This window comes from Schistocerca gregaria, chromosome 8 (genome assembly GCF_023897955.1).
Source record: "Schistocerca gregaria isolate iqSchGreg1 chromosome 8, iqSchGreg1.2, whole genome shotgun sequence".
Taxonomy (NCBI): Eukaryota; Metazoa; Arthropoda; class Insecta; order Orthoptera; family Acrididae; genus Schistocerca; species Schistocerca gregaria.
In genome coordinates this window covers 182,248,975-182,272,226 of record NC_064927.1, presented here as the reverse complement: position 1 = coordinate 182,272,226, position 23,252 = coordinate 182,248,975, and the positions used below count along the sequence as shown (strand labels likewise).

The 23,252-nt window shown below is 43.1% G+C and overlaps 1 protein-coding gene across 3 annotated transcripts in view; it reads left to right on the top strand.

Annotated features, from left to right (window-relative positions):
* Positions 1-5,608: 5,608 nt before the first annotated feature.
* Positions 5,609-23,252, top strand: part of LOC126283962 (aquaporin-like) — a 388,928-nt gene continuing 371,284 nt past the window's right edge. For 2 of the 3 annotated variants that reach the window (XM_049982418.1, XM_049982410.1), the window contains exon 1: positions 5,609-5,701. The gene's annotated coding sequence lies outside the window, so the exon portion shown is untranslated. The remainder of the gene's footprint in view (positions 5,702-23,252) is intronic. The other variant, XM_049982420.1, reaches the window with a different exon arrangement.

Sequence of the window (23,252 nt, the reverse complement as noted above, 5' to 3'; positions counted from 1 at the left end):
AGGCCGGGTGGACGTACCGCCGAATTGCTCAACACGTGGGGCGTGAGGTCTCCACAGTACATCGATGTTGTCGCCAGTGGTCGGCGGAAGGTGCACGTGCCCGTCGACCTGGGACCGGACAGCAGCGACGCACGGATGCACGCCAAGACCGTAGGATCCTACGCAGTGCCGTAGGGGACCGCACCGCCACTTCCCAGCAAATTAGGGACACTGTTGCTCCTGGGGTATCGGCGAGGACCATTCGCAACCGTCGCTTCTGCCTTGGTGCCAATGATGGTCGTATGCGTGTTTGGCGCCGTGCAGGTGAGCGCCACAATCAGGACTGCATACGACCGAGGCACACAGGGCCAACACCCGGCATCATGGTGTGGGGAGCGATCTCCTACACTGGCCGTACACCTCTGGTGATCGTCGGGGGGACACTGAATAGTGCACGGTACATCCAAAGCGTCATCGAAACCATCGTTCTACCATTACTAGACCGGCAAGGGAACTTGCTGTTCCAACAGGACAATGCACGTCCGCATGTATCCCGTGCCACCCAACGTGCTCTAGAAGGTGTAAGTCAACTACCCTGGCCAGCAAGATCTCCGGATCTGTCCCCCATTGAGCATGTTTGGGACTGGATGAAGCGTCGTCTCACGCGGTCTGCACGTCCAGCACGAACGCTGGTCCAACTGAGGCGCCAGGTGGAAATGGCATGGCAAGCCGTTCCACAGGACTACATCTAGCATCTCTACGATCGTCTCCATGGGAGAATAGCGGCCTGCATTGCTGCGAAAGGTGGATATACACTGTACTAGTGCCGACATTGTGCATGCTCTGTTGCCTGTGTCTATGTGCCTGTGGTTCTGTCAGTGTGATCATGTGATGTATCTGACCCCAGGAATGTGTCAATAAAGTTTCCCCTTCCTGGGACAATGAATTCACGGTGTTCATATTTCAATTTCCAGGAGTGTACGTGTATCAAATGCTGGCGATGGACGACGGCAGACATATCAGGATCCCATTACATCGTGTGCAAGTATTCGCCCACTGGTCTACAGACCGATATTTGCGTCCTTTCTTCCCAAATGGCATGCATTTGTTAGATGACAATCAGTTTTGCTTAACCCTAGAATACATGAGCTGAGTCTCCAGACTCATTAAGTTACAGTTTCTTTATCAGATGTAAAAATTTTTACCGCAATTTCATCGTTTAGCCATTTTTCTAGCATTGTGTTTTGCTTCTGTAAATGATGAGCATTAACATTTCAAATTGTTTATATTATCTAAATTTATTTTTAAAAGTATTCATGCATTAATACTCTCTCAGACTCATTTCAAATTTCTTTTATTTCTTTTGTTCATTTGTATTGTTGACTGTACATTTTTGCAATATAATGCTCCAATTGTTGAATGGTAGCTACAAAACATATTAGCTTTTAGTCTTACTACATTTTTAAGAGAAAGGTGCAGATGAAGAAGTTCTTCATGTATTGGAAGTTTCTGATGATTTCATACCACTAGTTGTTGCTAGGAGAGCGAAAGGGGGTGGGGAGGGGTGACAGAAAGGAGGGAGTAAGTGGGAAACTATTCCTGGATTACACAGCTTGCTGGTAACTGGTCTTTCTCTGCAGTTCAGCAACAAACTTGTGGGTGCCTTATTTCCTTGCTGTTACAAGTCCGATCAACGAACGATGGCGATCGCGCAGGTCGAGAAACGGCTTGCATTGTTGTCATTTGTAAGCGACAATTGTGGTGCGGGCATAGACGTGTTTTGCGGTTGATGTAAGAGTGTACCCTGCAAGTTAGGTCTCTCACTTGGTTGTCTAGAATTTGTCGCTTGCCACAACCATCAGCAACCACAAATCACAACCAATGGAATAAAAATTCACTAAATAACTCGCTAAGATCACGTTTAATGTTCGCATTGGGTACGACATTCAGTCGCTGCAGTAGTGATAAAGATTCGGAGTACATATTGTCAAACGATGAATGTGAATATGGGAACGTTAGTGATATGCGTGACTTGAACGTAGAAGATGAAGATGATATCAACAAAACTGAAAGGGTGATTCGGGGGAAAAATTCTATCAGAGAAAATTAAGACATATTATATAAAAAAAACGTAAACCTACATTAGCTTTTTTAAGCTCCTTTGGAAACTGTTGTAACACCGACAGACGAATGTGAACCACACATTTCTTCAGATATTAAAGGAAAAAAATGTGCAATTTACTAACAACCAAGATGAGAAGGTGTATACTGAAAAGAATTTTGAGAGAAAATGGAGAAAATGTATTGGTGTAGAAATAAGAGCTTTGATTAGTGTTATGATAACAACTTGTCACCTCTGTGCAATCCAAGAGTACTGTGGGCAAGAAATACCGTACACAAATGTATAGAGCCACAATGGGTTATCAGAGATTTGCAGACGTGTTATTGTTTCTGCGATTCGATGATAAAACTACGTGAAGTGTTCGAAGAGAGAAAGATAGATTTGATGCATTTAGAGACATTAAAACATAATATTTGAAAATATTATCTATCAAAAGAAAATTTGACGATCAATGAACAGTTCTATTCCGCGGACGGTGTGAACATAGGTATTGTGTGAGTTCAAAACCTGATAAGTATAATTCCTTGATATCTGACTAAAAATTTCTTCCTACTGAAAAGCTACAGCGGCTCGGAAATAAAGGGAATGAAGGAAGTAAAAATGTTATTTCAATGTTTTACTTGTCTTGCAATAGACTATTTCGGTAGTTGCCGAGATGTCACAATGGATAACTTCTTCACATTCATAGATCTGGCACATTTCCTACAACAACATGGGTTGACGCTTGTAGGAACAGTTCGACAAAATAAAACATTTGTACGTAGAGAATTTTGCTACAGAAACGTAGGGACGAACATACGAAGCATTTGGTTTCACTAGCGACCATGCTGTAGTGTCATACGTCCCAGAAAAGAGTAAAACCGTACTGTTACTTTCTATAATCATCATACATGAAATATAACTACTGTAGATGTTTTTAAGCCTGACATAATAAGATATTAGAATGCGGCAAAAGTTAGGATGGACTCATTAGATCAGATGTTGCTTATTTACTCCTGCAAAAGAAGAACAGGAAGATGGCCTCTGACATTCCTCATGAACCCAGTTGAAGTATGAGAAGCTGTAGCGTATGTGTATTTTTGAATAAAAATCCGGCATATCACCTCAAAATATGAAGTCTAGCTGCCAGACTTTTCTTGCCGAACTTGCTGAAGATTTGGTTTAGTCACATATCAAAAGAAGACCAAAACAAGATTTCAGAAATCTGTTCTTCATTGTTTGGAAGATGTTGGGCATGAGCTTCAAGACTCTAGTGCGATCCTGAAAAAAGGAAGAATGCACGAAATCGTTTGTAGTAACTGCAGAAGAAACGTATGTGGTGAACATTCAGCCTCTGTTGTAGTGCAATAATTGATCTCTGTGGAAGCAAGAGAGAAAATAGAACTTTTTGAGCAATAAGGTCTACCAGTATAATATAAACATTTATGGCAGATATAGAGGATTTTTTGTAAGGTTTATCATTCAGTGAATTTTAGGAAAATAACTATAAATTTTGCTACTTAAATGTTTATAATGATATATAGATGAAACATTGTTGAAATGGTATTTATTCATATTTTCATTGTTGTCTTAGTTGTAAAATAACATTAAGGAAAATGAATCTTGCCGACTCACATCAAATGTCTGTTCTAGGGTTAAGGAAGCGTAAAGGCACCAGAGAGGCCGTTCTGACGGTGCACTTGATAATGGAAGGAAAAACAAGACACGTTCAAAGGATTTGTTGACTTAGAGAAAGCGTTCGACATTGTGAAATGGCGCAAGATGTTCGAAAATCTAATAATGTAGCGATTTTCCATTTCTGTACAGCAGATTAACTGTTTTATGAGTTACTTATGAGTTGTTGTGGTGATTGTGGTCTTCAGTCCTGAGACTGGTTTGATGCAGCTCTCCATACTACTCTATTCTATGCAAGCTTCTTCATCTCCCAGTACCTACTGCAGCCTACATCCTTCTGAATCTGCTTAGTGTATTCATCTCTTGGTCTCCCTCTACGATTTTTACCCTCCACATTGCCCTCCAGTACTAACTTTCAAAATGGTTCAAATGGCTCTGAGCACTATGGGACTCAACTGCTGTGGTCATTAGTCCCCTAGAACTTAGAACTACCTACACCTAACTAACCTAAGGACATCACACACATCCATGCCCGAGGCAGGATTCGAACCTGCGACCGTAGCAGTCGCACGGTTCCGGACTGCGCGCCTAGAACCGCGAGACCACCGCGGCCGGCAGTACTAACTTGGTGCACCCTTGATGCCTCAGAACATGTCCTACCAACTAATCCCTTCTTCTAGTCAAATTGTGCCACAAACTCCTCTTCTCCCCAATTCTATGCAATACCTCCTCATTAGTTATGTGATCTACCCATTTAACCTTCAGCATTCTTCTGTAGCACCACATTTCGAAAGTTACTATTCTCTTCTTGTCTAAACTATTTATCGTACACGTTTCACTTCCATACATGGCTACACTCCATACAAATACTTTGAGAAACGACTTCCTGACACTTAAATCAATACTCGATGTTAACAAATTTCTTTTCTTAAGAAACGCTTTCCTTGCCATTGCCAGTCTGCATTTTATATCCTCTCTACTTCGACCATCACTAGTTATTTTGCTCCCCAAATAGCAAAACTCCTTCACTAAGTGTCTCATTCCCTAATCTAGTTCCCTCAGCATCACCCGACTTAATTCGACTACATTCTATTATCCTCGTTTTGGTTTTGTTGATGTTCATCTTATATCCACCTATCCATTCCGCTCAGCTGCTCTCCCAGGTCCTTTGCTGTCTCTGACAGAATTACAATGTCATCGGCGAATCACGAAGTTTATGTTTCTTCTCCATGGATTTTAATTCCTATTCCGAACTTTTCTTTTGTTTCCTTTACTGTTTGCTCAATATACAGATTGAAAGCATCGGGGAGAGGCTACAACCCTGTCTCACTCCCTTCCCAATCACTTCTTCCCTTTCATGTCCCTCGACTCTTATAACTGCCATCTGGTTTCTGAACAAATTGTAAATAGCCTTTCGCTCTCTGTATTTTACCCCTGCCGCCTTCAGAATTTCAAAGATAGTATTCCAGTCAACATTGTCAAAAGCTTTCTCTAAGTCTACAAATGCTAGAAACGTATCTTACACTAACAGTATAAAATAAGAATGAGCGGGAGTCAACAGGCAAGGAAGAGGGCAGAAATAGACTGTGAGAAAGAGGTGGTGTAATTTAGAAGAAGACTGGTACACAGGGAGAAAAACAAAGGTTGTTGTTGTGCGGGGCTCTTGAGTTCCATATGGCTGTTGTGTGGGCGGCAGAGAGAGAGAGAGAGAGAGAGAGAGAGAGAGAGAGAGAGCGCAACGTGACATGCGGCCTAGTGCCAACCCATGACGCGCGCAATAGCTAGATACGTCACAGACATTGGCGAGCTGGGAAAGCTGCCGATCGATGCCGGGGTTAGCCGAAGCGCTGGACGCGCTACTCAAAAATAGCTGCGCCTGGACGTATCGCGGGCAGTGCGCGCGAATTTGTGGTGAAACTGGGCTGTGAATTGCGGTCACAACAACAACATGTGTTAAATGTGTACCTTTACTCTTCTACCGTCAAGGTACCGTGCAAAAACTTACATTGCAGGCTTCTATCATTTCCTTACCAGGCTCCTTTTGCAGTGGCTTCATACAGTGGAATGACAGCAATTAGCAGTTTGTTTAATATTAACGGCGAGGACAATGTGATCGTTTGTAATATTCTTCTGTACGCTTGCTCACATTTATGCCCAGCTATGATAATCTCGACCAGCTGAATACAGACCAAGCACATAGCAAACTTTTTACGTGTGCCTGTGTAGCTATTGCTTCCTTCCCAACGAGATTAAATTTTGGTAGCCGATAGAATGCCACATGACATTCTGTGATCTAACTTGCCTTCATCCAGTAAGCTACGAGAAATTATAATTTAATTTTTTCTTACTTAGTAGTTACGGATTTGTGATCCTACTGGAATTTTTGGATTGTTTGAGTACGCTGTTCGTAGTTTTCAACATGATACAGTTCTTTTCTGACCGAAGATCGATGCGTAATTTTTCTTGTGATTCATCTTTTTATGAGTGTAATCGTATCATTTATACAGTAGTAATGTCGTGATGACCTCGAGGTCATTGGAGAAACGTATGTGTTTAGTTACTCTATGAGAGCCATTAAAACCTAAAATAATTATTATGGCCGGAAGTAGAGATACAAACATAGCCACCAAAATGTCATCATTTACCATTTGTTTCGCAGCTGCAGCTCACCCGGTGTATTTCTAAGAATGTAACGTAAATAGGAAACAGTAAATAAGTTCTCCAATGAGGGTCGCTGTGCTATGGTCTCTCACCGTTGGCTATGTGCAGTGTTCAAATGGCTCTGAGCACTACGGGACTTAACATCTGTGGTCATCAGTCTCCTAGAACTTAGAACTACTTAAACCTAACTACCCTAAGGACATCACACACATTCATGCCCGAGGCAGGATTCGAACCTCCGACCGTAGCGGTCACGCGATTCCAGACTGAAGCGCCTAGAACCGCACGGCCACACTGGCCGGCTAGCTATAGGTAAGAAAACCACAAACAGAACTCGTTGAACATCGTCGTCTCCTTGAGACAGTAATGGATTTGGTTTGCAATATTTATGTGTCGGAGATGAAGAGACTTAAACAGAATGGACAGTCGTGGATAGCTGATTCAAACCAGTCTTAGGACTGAAGACAACAAGTATCGGAAACTAATGGGAGAACACCTCCGGAAGCCCTAATAAGGAACTGTCTGCGGACAATTCGCTCTTGGTGTTACTGTAATATCTCTTTAATGAGAAAAGAGCGCCTATTTTAGAAACTCTCCTAGGAGTTTCGCTTGTAGGTAGACACTTTCGCAGCCGTTCTCTATGATTACGTGCCGTTTCCATCTTAGTTATCTATTCTATTCTAATTTTAAACAGGAAAAGTATTGCATCTGTCTGCAGCGTAATTTTCGTATTTCCACACAAAAAACATGGTGCTACAGTTGTCTTACCACCACATTTTCCCCCCTACATATTCGGGCTTACGTCTGTACTAAGTTTCGTTTAGATTTCCGAATGCTATTCCCGCTATTCCAACACGCTGCATTTACGAGTACTTGGAGTGTCATATTCTTACATTATTTTCATCCAGATAGTAAGTCACATATATCCTAAGTTTCACTGAAATTACTCCCAAAGTTCTTGAGTTATGCTGTACATGCCACACCCACCAGTAGGGTTTAAATGTAATCAGGAAAATACCGTCTAAGTAGTACCTCGAAAACTTGGTCTTCGACACAAATATCTTTTGTTTTCTTCTATTTTTACATATCACACCCTTCAGAGCCCCACTCTACGCCTAAGAACGGGCGGAATATCTTTTTCCAACAGTACACTTTTTCCAGATAATTTACCGTAAGTGTAGCAAATTTCTTCAAATTTTTGCAAGTGCTCCAGGGCTCTGCTCGCATGTCATCTCTTTCCCCTCTCCCACCACAAATATGGGGGCTAGTCCTGTACTTGACTCCTGACAGTAAGTCACATTTGTATCAAGCTTGGTTGAAATTGTTCAGGCGTTCCTGAACTAGGCTGGAAAACCCCCTTCCCCCACTACCACCCAACCTCATACACAGGCATACAACCACACACACAGTTCCCCAATTAAAATACTGTCGCACTAAAAAAAATTAAAATATCTATGGTCTTCTAAAATTGAAAATAATTACTTGTAACTGATCTACTATGTCATATTCAGTGACATACCAATGCCTTGGCATACGATCCACGAAACTGGATTATAGTTGTATTGGAACAGCTGTAGTTAAAATACAGGAAAAATAGTAGTAAGCAGCTAAAATCAGCATAGAACACATTGTGGCAGGCTGGATTTTTAGGAGCAAAAGCGGGGTGAGAAGGCCGTCAAAGGAAGGGCCAATATGCCATAGGACAATACTTTATATGGAGATGCGTTAAAATTAGTATTAGGAAAAAGGAATATGTGGCTTGGACCACTGGCGTCAAAGACTGCAACTTCTTATTCCTCAACCTTAATTACTACTTCTACTGCTTGTAGTAGGGTACTAGGGATATAAGTGTGATTTTGATATCAAATTGATATGTGAATTAATTAAATCAATCAATTACTTACCCTTCCAAATCGCGCCCACCCCTACCCCCATATGACGTCACATGTTTTTGTCAGAATGAGTGTGGGTCCCAGGCTCCTCCTCCCCCCCCCCCCCCCATCCCTCTCCCTCATCTAACCTACTGGCAGGAGTTTTGAGTTTTGGCGGAAATTTCGAATTTTGGTGGGAATTTCTGTGTCCTGGGATTGTGCTGACGTCCCACCCCACCTTCACCAGGAAATTGGTGGGAAATTACAAATGGCAATGCCCCTTCTGGGAATTGCATTCTGGTCCTCCTGGATGGAAAACCCAAGTGCACCTTCCTAAAACAATAATGCCACCAGAGGCTCCTGGAATTGTCGAGAAATTAAAAATGGCAGTACCCTTTACTGGACTCGAACCCTGGTTCTCGACAGAAAACCCAAGTGCATCCTGCGACACATGGAAACTGCACAGATACATAAGAGGAAGGTTAGGTTATTGTACTTCACTTATTTTGGTTGGGATATTGACCTACAGATTGGTCCTAATTATGTAATTAATAATTCAGCTGACGAGAAGCTGGTGTCAGAGAGTTCAGTAAGACTATTACCTGTAAGCATCCTGCCGAGGAACTCAGAGTTCGGTACAGACGTCTGATCGACAATCACCATGCAGCCCAGGTAATCGTAGCAATACATGCTGCCACAACTGATGGAAAAAATGCATCACTGTTCTAGTTCTAGACTTCGAAAATGTCCTGAAAAAAAAAAAAAAAACCAGAACTCACAATGAACGGTACATAATGCAGTAGGCACTCACGAACTAACCAACTTAGCCGGCCACGGTGGCCGAGCGGTTCTAGGCGCTTCAGTCCGGAACCGCGCGATTGCAACGGTCGCAGGTTCGAATCCTGCCTCGGGCATGGATGTGTGTGATGTCCTTAGGTTAGTTAGGTTTAAGTAGTTCTAAGTTCTAGGGGACTGATGACCTCAGATGTTGAATCCCATAGTGCTCAGGGCCATTTGAACCATTTAACCAACTTAGAGGCAGTGTTACCAACCTTCCAACCCACATCCCTCCCTGTCTTCCTCTCCTCACCATAGGTAGGGATAGAAGCCTGTTCCATCTTGCTGCTGGTGGTCCACGATGAGTTCCTTCTGGTGGCACTGATATACCGTCATTCAATCTGATAACCGTATTTCTCTCAAAGACTACACCCCTGTGGAACAAAGCTATGTATTTCTGGGGAACTCTCCAGATAGTGTTTTCAAATGGCCAGCTGCTGCAGCAGTGCCGTTCTTTGCGATCTACCAGCCTTGTGGTATAGCATGAGCTGGCTACAGTTGCTGACTGCCTTGAGGCGACAGTCCTTCACCAACAGAAAAACATGAGTAGTCAACTAAACAATAGGAGATAAACGGATGGCCACTCAAGTGCAACTTGTTCGTCTAAAATACAGTGACACAGCCCTGTCCCAACACGCCACGACCATGGTCATGGGACACATCTGTGGCGATCACCTCACATGGTCTAGGGAACACCCCAATGCGCCCAGTAGGTCTGTCGTTCTGCGATGGAGAACACTTTTATTTAATGTCAATGTGACTCTTTCTTGCAATCTGTTAAACGCGTTTCTCAGAAAGACTGGACTTCTATGGAACAACAACGAAATTCCAGAGAAAAGTCCAGATGGCTTTCTCAAAAATTGCCTACAGATCTCGGCCACCGCAAAGCTAATAGCCCAGCCAGCATGTGCCCGGCATTCTGAAAACTGCACTGTGACATTTATATTTAACGTCAACACGTCTCCTGTAATCAAGCATCTATTAAAAAAGGAAAACACAATCGTGATGAAAAAACATGTCCCTTTTCCACAAAAATAGGCCCAGTCCATATTCTTTTACTTTTATGAGCAAAATCGGTATAGTTTTTAATTCAACTAAACAGGCCATGATGGCCCAACGGTACCGATCGGCCGCCGTGTCATCCTTAGGCCATAGGCGTCACTGGAAGTGGATATGGAGGCGCATGTGGTCAGCACACCACTCTCTCGGCTGTATGTCAGTTTCTGAGACCGGAGCTGCTACTTCTCAATGAAATAGCTCCTCAGTTTGCCTCACAAGCGCTGAGAGCAGCCCGCTTGCCAACAGCGCTCGGCAGACCATATGGTCACCCATCCAAGTACTAGCCCAGACCGAAAGCACTTAACTTCGGCGAAATGACAGGAACTGGTGTTACCACTGTGGCAAGACCGTTGGCCTTTTAATTCAACGGCAGGATATAATTCGCATCTCATTATTTTGCGATATCCAACAAAGTGCACCGCCGCTGATTACAGGTGATGCGCAGACACATGTCCACCATACATAAAATTGACTAAAGAACCGACTATTTTGATGCGAAAATAACCGATCACTACAGATTATCTTCGCTATTTCGAAACCATCTTTAAAGTAAAGAAAAAGTGTTTTGTACAGTATAGCAGGTCCCGTTTTACCAATGCAATGCTACATCTTACTAACATTTACGAAACAAATCGTGAGGGCTTGTTTTGCCCACTGTCTGTGGGAGGTTGAAATTTCGTTAGCTGATATTTCCGCATTGAAAACAAAAAAGAAAAAAAAACTGTTGAGAATGATACCAAGCTAATTAATTAAATTGATCATGAGAGTCACTTTGTACAGTGAATAATTTTTTTCCAACATTTAGATTGCACTCACCACGTAGGTCAAATGGGTATCTGTGGAGGGAAGACGATGTTCTTTTCTAGGAGCGCTACTGAGAACCAACATTTGAAGCTGACCATTGAGGGATTTTACAACCTACAACATAAATTTTTCACGTAAGGAAACCTATCTGCTAAGGGTCCCATACAGCTGAGACTCCAGTGCTATTTTATGGACAGTCCCTCTGTGTCTTGTAAAAGCTCCTCAGTCTCTACCTCACCCTCCCTGCAGCTTCGCCCATGTGATTGTCCCAATTTAAGTTTCACTTGAATGTCAGGCAGAGAGCACTATACCTAAGACCCTCGGTTTCCTATGTTAATGCGACAATACCGCATTTTGCCAATCTGTGGAAATGGAAACATGTTGTCGCAACTTCACCAACCGTATATAATGTGAAAGGCCAGCGTCAAACAAAGCTTTCCCCTAAAACCTGAGGTAGTAGAAAACATAGTACGAGCAGTTACTGTGGTGTTTCTTCTTGGGAAAATTAGGAAGCCTCCACATCATACAGGGCATTGATGAAGGATGAGGATTTTGCTACTGCATTGCGGCACATCTCCAAACTACATACAGGTACTGCAATCCGGAGGAGATCTGTGTCCTTCAGGGTGCATTCACGTCTGTCACCCAAAAATTCTCTCCTATCTTCTATTTTGTACCATCCAACATAGTAAAAATACAAACTATAAGAACTTCGCTAACGTCATCCATTATAGAAATGGCTGTAGGATGCCTCCCTTCTCCACTGTTAAGGTGTGTATATGTAACACCATTCTACTCTCCTCCTCCAGGACACAGAAATTTAGTGATTTTGCTCAGTAGTCTTTTCATGGTTTTTGTCTCTAATTTTATGAATTCTCAGTCAGTTTCCATAATTACACTAAGTTTTCACGATTTTATGTAATTCATGCTGCTCCTCAATTTTTATGTATCTCACATCAATTTGTCGTGATTATAGCAGGCTTTACTCGAAATTTACTGATTTTATGTATTTTTGTATATTTGTTTACAGTTTTCCGCATGTATATGGTCATATTGCTGACATTAGTATGTGCTGATGATTTTCTAAGAGAATATTTGCGCATCTTATACACCAACCTACTAAAAAGTCCTGCCGCACCTCCGATGATCCACGTGAATGCATTTTGTATAGAACGAACATGAAAAGTATAGTAACAGTCGCTTCATACTGATATGAAACTGAAGACTCGATTTATGTCCAAGATGTGACAGAGAAATGGAGTACATCGCATTCATATACGTTCGTATAGATGAGGGCGTCGCAGCCGGTACTCTATTGAAGGATCTGTTTCATTATCATACATACGTTGGAAACCCTCTAACGACTGTGGTATGTAGACACTTGCTGGTAACGATCGTAGGTAGATAGTGCTCTAAGTCACACACACACACACACACACGATCGGAGGTTATACCACACAACTGATACACCTCCAGAGAACAATGGAAAAAAATGGTGAAACACTAGAAAATAGCATCAGTCAACATCACCCTCTTCATCATCAATCTACCATTAAATCATACCTCGCTACAACCCCTCTCAATCGATCACTCCATCCTCATTGCATCATCCTTGTCAGTTTAGAGGCAGATGGCTCTTTTTTTTTTTCGGGAAAGCAGTCAACAACAACCATATATCATTATTACCTGGATAGACATACAGTAGGATGTTGTTCAAAAATGCCACACAGTGTTTGTATGATTTTTGTTATCTCACGCCGCACGGCTTGATTGGTGGAGAACACACAGGAGCACATTGTAAATACAGTTTGTTAGGTTTTAAAACACCTAAACAGTCATGCACGGGGTCAAACAAGCCATTCACTCTGTATCTGTTTATTGCAGTCATCCCAGCTGGTAATACAACTCTCTTTGGCTAAGGTCACTTTATAAAAATTTATAAAGCTGTTGCCGATATCTTTGGGGGTCACAGGTGGGCTTGTGGCCCAACATCCGTAAATTTAATACTCTGCATTAGGCGGTCAGCGTTAAGCATTCTGCCCCCATCTTACCGCTGTCGACGAAAAAATGACTGGTTCCTCATTTCATGTTATCTTTTTCTCGTATTACGCTAGCTGTCGCGTCATCGTTCCCATGCAGAAGAATTATCCTGCACCAAGCAGAAAACATGCAAGAACCCACTCATTCACCTAAATTCCTTCCACATGTGCGTGTTTTCCTCTCAGTTTATACGTATTTTTTCGTAATTTTACCGATTTTGTGTCACTTATACCCATAGTATGATATCACTTCTTGCCACGTACACTATGTGATCAAAAGTATCCGGACACCTGGCTCAATATGACTTACAAGTTCGTGGCGCCCTCCATCGGTAATGCTGGAATTCAGTATGGTGTTGGCACACCCTTAGCCTTGACGACAACTTCCACTCTCGCAGGCATACGTTCAATCAGGTGCTGAAAGGTTTCTTGGGAATGGCAGCCCATTCTTTACTGAGTGCTGCACCGAGGAGAGGTACCGATGTCGGTCAGAGAGGCCTGGGACGAAGTCGGCGTTCCAAAACATCCCAAAGGTGTTCTATATGATTCAGGTCAGGATTCTATGCAGGGCAGTCCATCAAGGAATGTTACTGTCGTGTAACTACCATACCACAGGCTGTGCATTATGAACAGATGCTAGATCATGTTGAAACATGCAATCACCCTCCCTGAATTGCTCTTCAACAATGGGAAGCAAGAAGGTGCTTAAAACATCAATGTAGGCCTGTTATGTGATAGTGCCACGCAAAACTACAAGGGTTGCAAGCCCCCTCCACGAAAAAACACTACACCATAACACCACCGCATCCAAGTTTTCCTGTTGGCAATACTCACGCTGGCAGATAACGTTCACCGGGAATTCGCCATTCCCACGCTCTGCCATCGGATCGCCACATTGTGTACCGTGATTCATCACTCTACACAACGTTTTCTCACTGTTCAATCGTCCAATGTTTATGCTTCTTAAACCAAGCGAGGCGTCGTTTGTCTTTTATCGGTGTGATGTGTCGCTTACGAGCAGCCGCTTTCTTCACCTCCGGCCACACTGTCATAGTACTTGAAATTGATCCTGAGGCAGTTTGAAATTGCTGAGTGATAGTCTGGATAGATGTCTGTCTATTACACATTACGACCCTCTTCAACTGTCGGTGGTCTCTGTCAATCAACAAACGAGATCGGCCTGGACGCTTTTGTGCTGTACGTGTCGCTTTATGTTTCCACTTCACTATCGCATCGGAAACAGTGGATCTAGCGATGTTTAGAAGTCTGGAAATCTCGCGTACAGACGTATGACACAAGTGACACCCAATCACCTGTCCACGTTCGAAGTCCGTGAGTTCCACAGAGCACTCCAACCTGCTCTCTCACGATTTGTAATGACTACTGAGGTCGTGGATATGGAGTACCTGGCAGTAGGTGGCAGCATAATGTACCTAATATGAAAAAAGGAAGCTTTTCAGGGTGTCTGGATACTTTTGATCACGTAGTGCATTCCAAAATTGTTATTACAGTTGTCAACAACTAGTGTAGATGCCCTATTTTTCTGGTCAGATCGTATACTATAGCACTGTTCTAGAATGCATCCCGTCATGACCAACCATATATTCTACAGCTGCAGTGCGTTTTCTCTGTTTTCTGGATGTCTGTGTCTGTTAATGTGTTGCAGATGGCTTCCATGACCCAGTTCTCCCACTGTGGATCCAACTTCGGACATAGAACACATCTCCGGACATAGAACACATCTCCAGGTGTAACGAGTGATGGACCCACCTTCGCACCCTATCTAAGGTGTGACGAATTTGGATACATCTCTGAAACCATATCACAGATGTGGCATGTTGTGGATCCACACCCGTACATCGTTCCAGATATAACGCATGGTGGATCTACACTCAAGCACTAACTCAGGTCTCCTCCAAGGCAGGGGAACCATCTGCAATACATGTATAGAGCGAACTTACTGCAGCTTTAAAACATATGATTGGCCGTGACTTGATGCATTCGAGAACGTTCTATACTGTGCTGCTTGACCAGAAAATTACTGCGTTTGCAGTAGATGTTGACAACTGTACTGCATTTACTAGCAGTTTTGGCATATGTGGCAAGAGTGTCACGGTCCTATGGGCAGAAGTGACACAAAATTGAGAAAATTACGAAAAACACGTATAAATCGAGGGAAAATATGCCAAAATGTGGGGGAAATTGAGCAGTTACAAGGTGCAGAGGGACTGCCTATAAAACAAAAAAATGGCTCTGAGCACAATGGGACTTAACATCTGAGATCATCAGTCCCCTAGAACTTAGAACCACTTAAATCTCACTAACCTAAGGACATCACACACATCCATGCCCGAGGCAGGATTCGAACCTGTGACCGTAGCAGTCACGCGGTTCTGGACTGAAGCGCCTTGAACCGCACGCCCATCGCGGCCGGCGCCTATAAAACAGCAGTGGAGTTTCAGCTGTACGAGACCATTCACAGATAGGTTCGAAGAAGTTGACTCGTTTCGAGATATGAGAATGGCACGAATACGATTCAGCAGTGGCTGTAATCATTAAAGATGTCTCTATATAATCCAAATGCAAGTATGTGATTGAATAGATAAACTTGATTCTAAATCGCAGATAGCATTTCTACTATAGAGCGTAACTCTATCAGCGACTCTTGTGTGTGCTTGTAGACCGATGACTGCTTTTTATGCAGAGTGACGGTAACAGTCGTTATGATTGTGTTTCTAATAGTGCATCCTTATGTGAAATGTATTCTGTGGCCTGCAGAGCCTCTTTGTGGTTAGCTTCAAATGTTGGTGGGATCTGGGACCCCTGTGCCGGCTGATGAAAACATGACGTCATCTAGAGTAAATTGCATTACAATTTGGTATCAAAATTGCTCTGATACCCCAGTACCCTGCTACTGTCGCTGACCCACCATTTGTCTCTCAAAAGCTAGTTCATTGCGTGTTCATAATGATACATCTTACCATAGAATGTTCCTCAGAAGCACCTTTAGCCGCTTCATCTACGGTGTAATTTTGTTAACTCTCGCGTAGCTTGTTTCTTAAGGAACTAGTCAGAAAGAGTCCTAGATGTTCTATGTGGTATACGGTCAGGATACCTTATATGACAACATTCAGCAGTATTAAATCACAAGGGACCGATTTGGAAACCGTCGATGTACCTAGTTTGTAAAGTAAGTTCAGTTGACAAACTATTTCAAGCAGTTTCTCTATCTGTCTAGCAGTCAGAGAGGGACTAGAGAACCATGTGTTTTGTCCTGCACATATTACAGAATATATAAAAAGAACACTCCTAGGCCTTTTTTTTAAACTGAGAAACTCTGTAGAGGCAGACTTGCGTAGTTTTAGTCAATATGTGCTTTATCATGCAACATGTAGCACCAGATCTTTTCATGGCTACAATGTCAAAAATGTAGACTGGACCACTCATTTGTAAAATTAGGATATAAATTTTATTTTAACAGTAAATGTTTTAATTGCTTCGAAATTTCTCTGTAACATTCGTCGCATACCGCCATTATCTTTCTCCAATCAACAGACGGTCCACTGTCAGTGTTGTCTTCAGTGTTCACACCACGAGACACACCAGAGGGATTTTACAGTTGAATGAAGGACACTGGAGGCCAGTCAACCGATCGGTTCGCCCACACTGTCACCTGGTAAGTTCCCACACCTACCAGGGGTCAAGCCGGCTGCTCTCCAAGAACTGTACGGACGTCCTGTAAGGGTGTCTCCGACTTTGGCAACGAAATCGTGTCTTGGGAGTGAACTTATGTGGTTTTCCCGTATGCGGTCGCAAAACATCGCGCAGAGGCGTTCGTCCCTGAGGCGTCTGCAGTGCGGTTTGTGGCTGGGAGCGGAACAATAAAACGCGCCATCATATCGGCGACTTGTAAAAAAGAACGAACAATGAAAGCGCTTGGCTGCAGGGAAGCTTTTTACTCAGCATCTTTCCTGGTTGCAGCTAAACAACTTTTGAGAAGTTGTCGCTGTGATATTAAAGAATTCAATTTCAGACCTATGTAAACGTTAAAAAACGTGAAACATCACACACAAACACACACACACACACACACACACACACACACACACACACACACACACACACAAGCATCGCAAGGTAGTTACAAAGATGGTTCAAATGGCTCTGAGCACTATGGGACTTAACATCTATGGTCATAAGTCCCGTAGAACTTATAACTACTTAAACCTAACTAACCTAAGGACATCACACAACATCCAGTCATCACGAGGCAGAGAAAGTCCATGACCCCACTGGGAATCGAAGTTATGAAGAAACTGGTACACAAGTCTGAAGTACTAAATGGTTCACTGACTTCCTCGTACTTCTTTCCAAGGCCGGTCCTAGCTCGTTTCTTTTCGCCTAAAACCGAAACGCCATCTGTCACACAGTCCGAGCAACGGGCCCGCAGACATCGATGGCTGAGATAATAGACTCGCATACGTGAGTGGCACTCTTCAGTCGCAGTCCTGTAATCTTGATTTAGGTTTTTCGTAGCTTTCACAAATCATCTTGTGTGAATATTAGAATAGTAATGTAAATTCGTGTGGCACTGGGTGTCCCTCAAAAGGCGTGTTCAACCGGGTGTTTCTAAGCTCTTTCAGCTGGAAGACGCTACTCCACTATTGCTAGCGGGGAAAGGGGCCTGCAGCTTAACGTGGAATCCGAACCACGTGAGATTCCTGGCAAATCTTCATTTCACTGAGAACTCAAGGCAGGAGTCAAATTAAAAAAAAATCGAAAGCCTAACCGGAATTCGATCTCACGACCCTACGGTCCTCTTGTTTGCACCTGATCGCTGATCATCACGCCAAAAAATATTGGATTGATTTGTTCCAGCAAGAGGAGACAGATTATCTTCCCCAATCTCATGCCGTTGAGAGCTACTGTTCCGTCGCTAACCACCGAAGTATTTTTCTCTCCTCTATGTACGCAACTGTGTTTGGTTTGCAGGGTTAACTTTCGGCCTCCTGCACTTTTAGCCACGAAACCTGTGTGCGAGTTAAGAGACGAGAGGCAGGAGCGAACACTTGTAACAATACGACATGCAACAAACTTTGTGAGCAGTTAAGTACAACGTGTTCTTGGAAAGGTTACGGGAAGGCTTTTGTAGAGTCTATGAGAAGCGTCTCATGCACTGGAGAAATAAGAAGGGTATAGCTGGACCTGGCACAACTTGATTACGGAAGTTGTTTAAGGAAGGCAAAATTTCAGTACTAATCAAAATTAAAATGAAAGTAATAAAAACAGAATGTTTATACGCAGCCGTACACCTGAATTTCGAGGACAATAGAAATGCGATACATGGACAATAAAAATAGGAAAATTCCAAGAAAAGTATTGGGGCAATGAAACACAGCGGTATGCATCGTAACGGGAGTAATGAAGAGCTGTCAAGAAAACTGACAAGGAACTGTATCGATGAGGAAACGTAGACTGATGTTTTACGGCCATCTGATTCGGATTAATGAAAGCAGGATATGCAAGAGAATTTTTGAACAGCTGGAAAAAAAATCTCACTGGTACGTGAAACACCAAAGAATCAGAATTTATCTGAACGAGACGAAGACTGAAGAATGTGAAATTTAGAATAGAATTACATTACTAAGGAGTGTAACCATCTCCAGAGAGAACTAAAAAAGAAAACGGGAGCAAAATGGTTAGAAGATCGGAAACCACAGCACTCTGATCGAATGGAAAATTACTGAAAAACCCAGAAGGGAAAATGGAGAAATGTGGATTTTTAGAAGGATGCTAAGCTATTTATGAACTATAAGTGTGAAAATCTATCACAGACGAAACCACAGTAATGTCGGATGTCATGAGAGCAGAAGACTCACTAGGAAAATAATAATGCTCAGAGGGCAGCAGATGAGAGTCGAAGATGAAATCCCAGGAGAAGGTGGATGGATGACATCAGCGACAGTACTGTACGCTGTTGGAAGAACCGAGGAACAACGCAGCGTCCAGGAATTTTTGTAGGCACTTTCTTCACCGTCTCAGCAGAAATCGGAAACAACTAGCTGAATCCTACCTTGATGACTTAAAACTTATGGCCACCTGCTTTATAGCCTATCAGTGCATCTTTTGGAACACAAAACAGCCTACGTCTGCGTGGAATGTATTCGACCAAGCCCTTTCAAGTTTTCCAAAGGTATGTATCAACACGGTTTGTAGCCTTGGCCTGGCACCAGATAGCGTGCTAGATGTGTTCTACAGGATGCAGATCAGGCGCTACTGAAACCACTATAGCACGATTCTGGCTTTGTGACACGGCCAGTTATGGAAGGGTGGAGGTAGCCTGTAATAATGTTCACGTAGTACATACCCGTCATAGTACCTTCCATTACTGCCACGTAATCCAGGGAAACTCCGAGGCGTAATACTAACCCCACCAGTTTTCGTCCGTGGCGGGATACAAGTTTCGAGCAACCGTTTGCGCGGATGACGGCGTATCCGGACATCACCATCGATCTGGTATACAAAGACACATCAGTCATGCTACCAGTCTCGAAGATCCGGTGCTAAATGCAATCGTAATTGCGATATCGTTGGGTCAAAATGGAGCATGTAGGGGTCTTCTGGTGGGGAGCCTCATTTCAATAATGTTGCCTGAACGAAATACTTGTGCCTGCAGCTGCGTTGCACTCTGCCATTAGATCTGCCTGTTTTAAGAGCAGGTGAGCTCCCGATCTCCACATTCTTTCAGGAGACGAGAAAGACGAACACCTCGTTGCCTACTCGTTGTTTCACTGTTCTTCAAACACTTCCCGAGATGGACAGATCATAGTAATCTGCCTTTTGTCAAAGTCGCATCTGTCAGTGGATTACCACATTTGGAGTCCGTATTGTAGCTACAAAGATTCCCTATTGGTCTCTGCTCCGCTCATGTGCTTTCCTGACAGCGTCACGTGCCCGCAACGTCGCCACGCGCATCCATTCAAAGTATGGAATACTTTATACAGGGTGTAACAGAAATGTTACGACAAACTTGGTGCGGCTGTAGAACGTGTCTTGGGGAACAAGTCGAGGATAAGAAACCGTGTCCAAACATGTCATCCAACGACACTACAGAACGTCAAAGTTATGGCGCTCGCGCATGCCTCTAGGTGAAAATGGTTCAAATGGCTCTGAGCACTATGGGACTTAACATCTGAGGTCATCAGTACCCTAAACTTAGATCTACGTAAACCTACTCGGACATCACACACAGCCATGCCCAAAGCAGGATTGGAAACTGCGACCATAGCAGCAGCGCGGTTCCGGACGGAAGCGCCTAGAACCGATCCTGTCACTAGCCCACCTCCATGACGCAGAAGTGACTTTCTACGCTGACGGACCGTAGGTGGAAAGTCTCGCAGTGTTATTTGTTATTTAGTGATGGCAGCTGATTGCCACGACTGTCAGTGGAAAAGTGGAGCTAGCTTCTTCATAGACAGACTTTGTTTCCTATGAATGCGTCGATCGTATCCTTTCGTGGACGACTGGCTTCCACCTGCTGTTTATTTTTCTGCTGTAGACCAAGAAACATTGGAGATTTAAGATGGTTTCAGGAGAAAAATAAATTGCGGATGGAAACCTGTGTCTAAAACTGTTATGCACTGTGGCAACAAGGCATATCATTAAGAGACAAGGTCTTTCTACGCAACGGCTAGTTCCAGCACATCCAGAGGCGATCGTGGCAATCAATAACGAGACTTTCTGCTCATGATCCGTCAAGCATACAATGTCACATTTGCTGTCAATGGGATGGCCATGTGGCAAGCGCCAATGCCTGTAACTTCCACGCTCTGTAGCGTCGTTGGATGACGTTTCAAAAGGCTGGTTCCTGTTCTTGATTTGTTCCTCAACACATCCTCTAAAACCCCTCGAAGTTTGTCGCAACATTTCTGCGACCCCCTGTACCTGTCAGTTTTATACAGAAACAGAGTTACTCATAGAAATATGGTATGGATTTGGTATTGTACAAGTCACATCAGCAGATAATGTGGTAGACATGTGCACTAAGAAAGGCACAACATGAGGTGCTCCTATAACTGTGTCTGCAAAAGTCATAGAAACTGAATACCATTCCTTTTGCAATGTTGCTTTCTCAGTTGAATTTTTGGGGAAGTGGATCCCAAACAGAAAATAAATGATTGCCATACGGGACTCCACGGGATTCAGGTTACGAGACTGAACTGACCTACGGAAGTGGGGAACTGTTTGTTGCTGAAAAATTTCGGCTAATTAACGAGGCCTGTCGCCTAGTAGTATAGCGTCATCAACAACTGCACGATCATCGGTATGTAAATAACCATTAAGGGTGTTCATAAATGTAGAACACTGCTTTTTGGATGTGCTACAGTGATAATTTACTTTGTTAATTAGTTTGCGGCTTATAGGGGCATCATCACTACCGTTATCAGAAAGGATTCTAGGACGTCATCTCTGCAGATCAGTTTCCCAAATATGTACTTGGAGCTCAGTGCGAAAACCCTACCGTGTACGATGCCACGCTCTTCTGCTGCCTCTGGCGTTGATGAATATTTCTGGTCCAGTCAAAACATGCTTTTTTAATTTTCTAGTTAACCTGGAAATCATGTGGAAAGAGAACTACTCTGACATGCGCTTCAGAACACGTGTTGATGTTCGTATTGCTGACGCTCCCTATTTTGACAAGCGGTGTACAGGCCGCTGGTCGGCTCGAATGCACACCATCTTCATGAAGCTTTTTGCACTCAGTATCTGATGACGTAAGCCGAAATGCGTCGTCCCTGTGGAAGATCAAGTGAGAATAGGGTTTAGTTCCTATTACATCATGTATATACAACAAACATTGATCATTGATGACAATTGTAAGCCCAAGGCGTACTTGGATAAACTTTATGGGTGTCCAACCAGCAATTAGAAATTATTTCAAGAGTTACGAACAACAGAAGGACAAACATTTAACCGTAAAGCAAGTTTTAACCAAATGATCAAGGAAATTTTTTAATGACTAAATCAGTTTTGATTGACAAGTCATTTTTACCACGCCATGAATTTTTCTTGGTTTAAAGCTGCGTGAGAATATGCGAAGAGTCGCCCATTCGCTAGCCCCCAATCTTCTGGCATAACGGAAGGTATGCTACGCAAAATTCCTGTCACTACTATACCGTTTGACGAAAAAAATTATGAAATTACAATGAAATCCGGACCTTGAATGATTACAGTCGTTGATAAATATCAGCGGGGACAGTTGAAACCGTGTTCCCCGACCGGGACTCGAAATCTCCTGCTTACATAACAGACGCTCTATCCGTCTGAGCCACAGAGGACACAGAGGATAATGCGACTGTAGGGACTCATCTCTGGCACGCTCCCCGTGAGACCTACATTCTCAACTTACCGTCCACACACTACATTTGTAGTACCCTTGCATGTCAGAAAGAACAGATACCATCTTCATATAAAAAAATTAAAATCGCAGTACAAAAATGCGTGTAGTGGTGAACAGTAATCCTCTGACATTTTAGCTCAGGACTCAAAAGTCTAAACCTGTGTGAAACGTGAGTTCAATACTTAGAAGGTGCAAATTTTACGACAAACATCAATGTTAGGATTTCAACTTGGGAGCTAACGGGCACAAACACACAGACATGTCGATTACGAGAGGAAAGCTGTGACGTCACATAGTTATGAAGCCAGAAATTACTAGTATATTCTGTAAACTTAGTTTTATTTAAGGTGCGTTGTAGCCCTGTCACATATTTCCGAAGTCGTTCCCTTTAGTACTTGGCGCATCGCGAAATTTTTGTATAAACTTGCGGCTGACAGATTAAGCCAAGTTCTTTTACTGAGATCCAATATAGCCTATGTTACTTAGGCTGAAATGTAACATCTTGATTTACTTTTGCAGCAACTTTTTGTTGAGTAAGAATATGTTTCTTTTAGGTGCCTATTTCACTTTAATTACGGGTACCAGATGGGTTGCAGTAGAGACTATAACATGTTATTTTGTTACCTTCTCTTGTTGTGACCTTTCCCAACAAACTAGAGCATTGTTTCTTCCTGTCTAGGAAAATAAGACGAATGTGCGAACTTCGCGCAACAAATGTCCCCTGAGAGTCCGGTTACAGTAATGTCAAGCAAAGTTCATAGCTTTCACGGGCTGTGCGAAGGCCGCCTGTTGACAAAAAGAAGTGAATTAGCGTTTTCTCATTATGCAGACACGCAACCTTGAAACAAATAATCCGTGTAACGCAA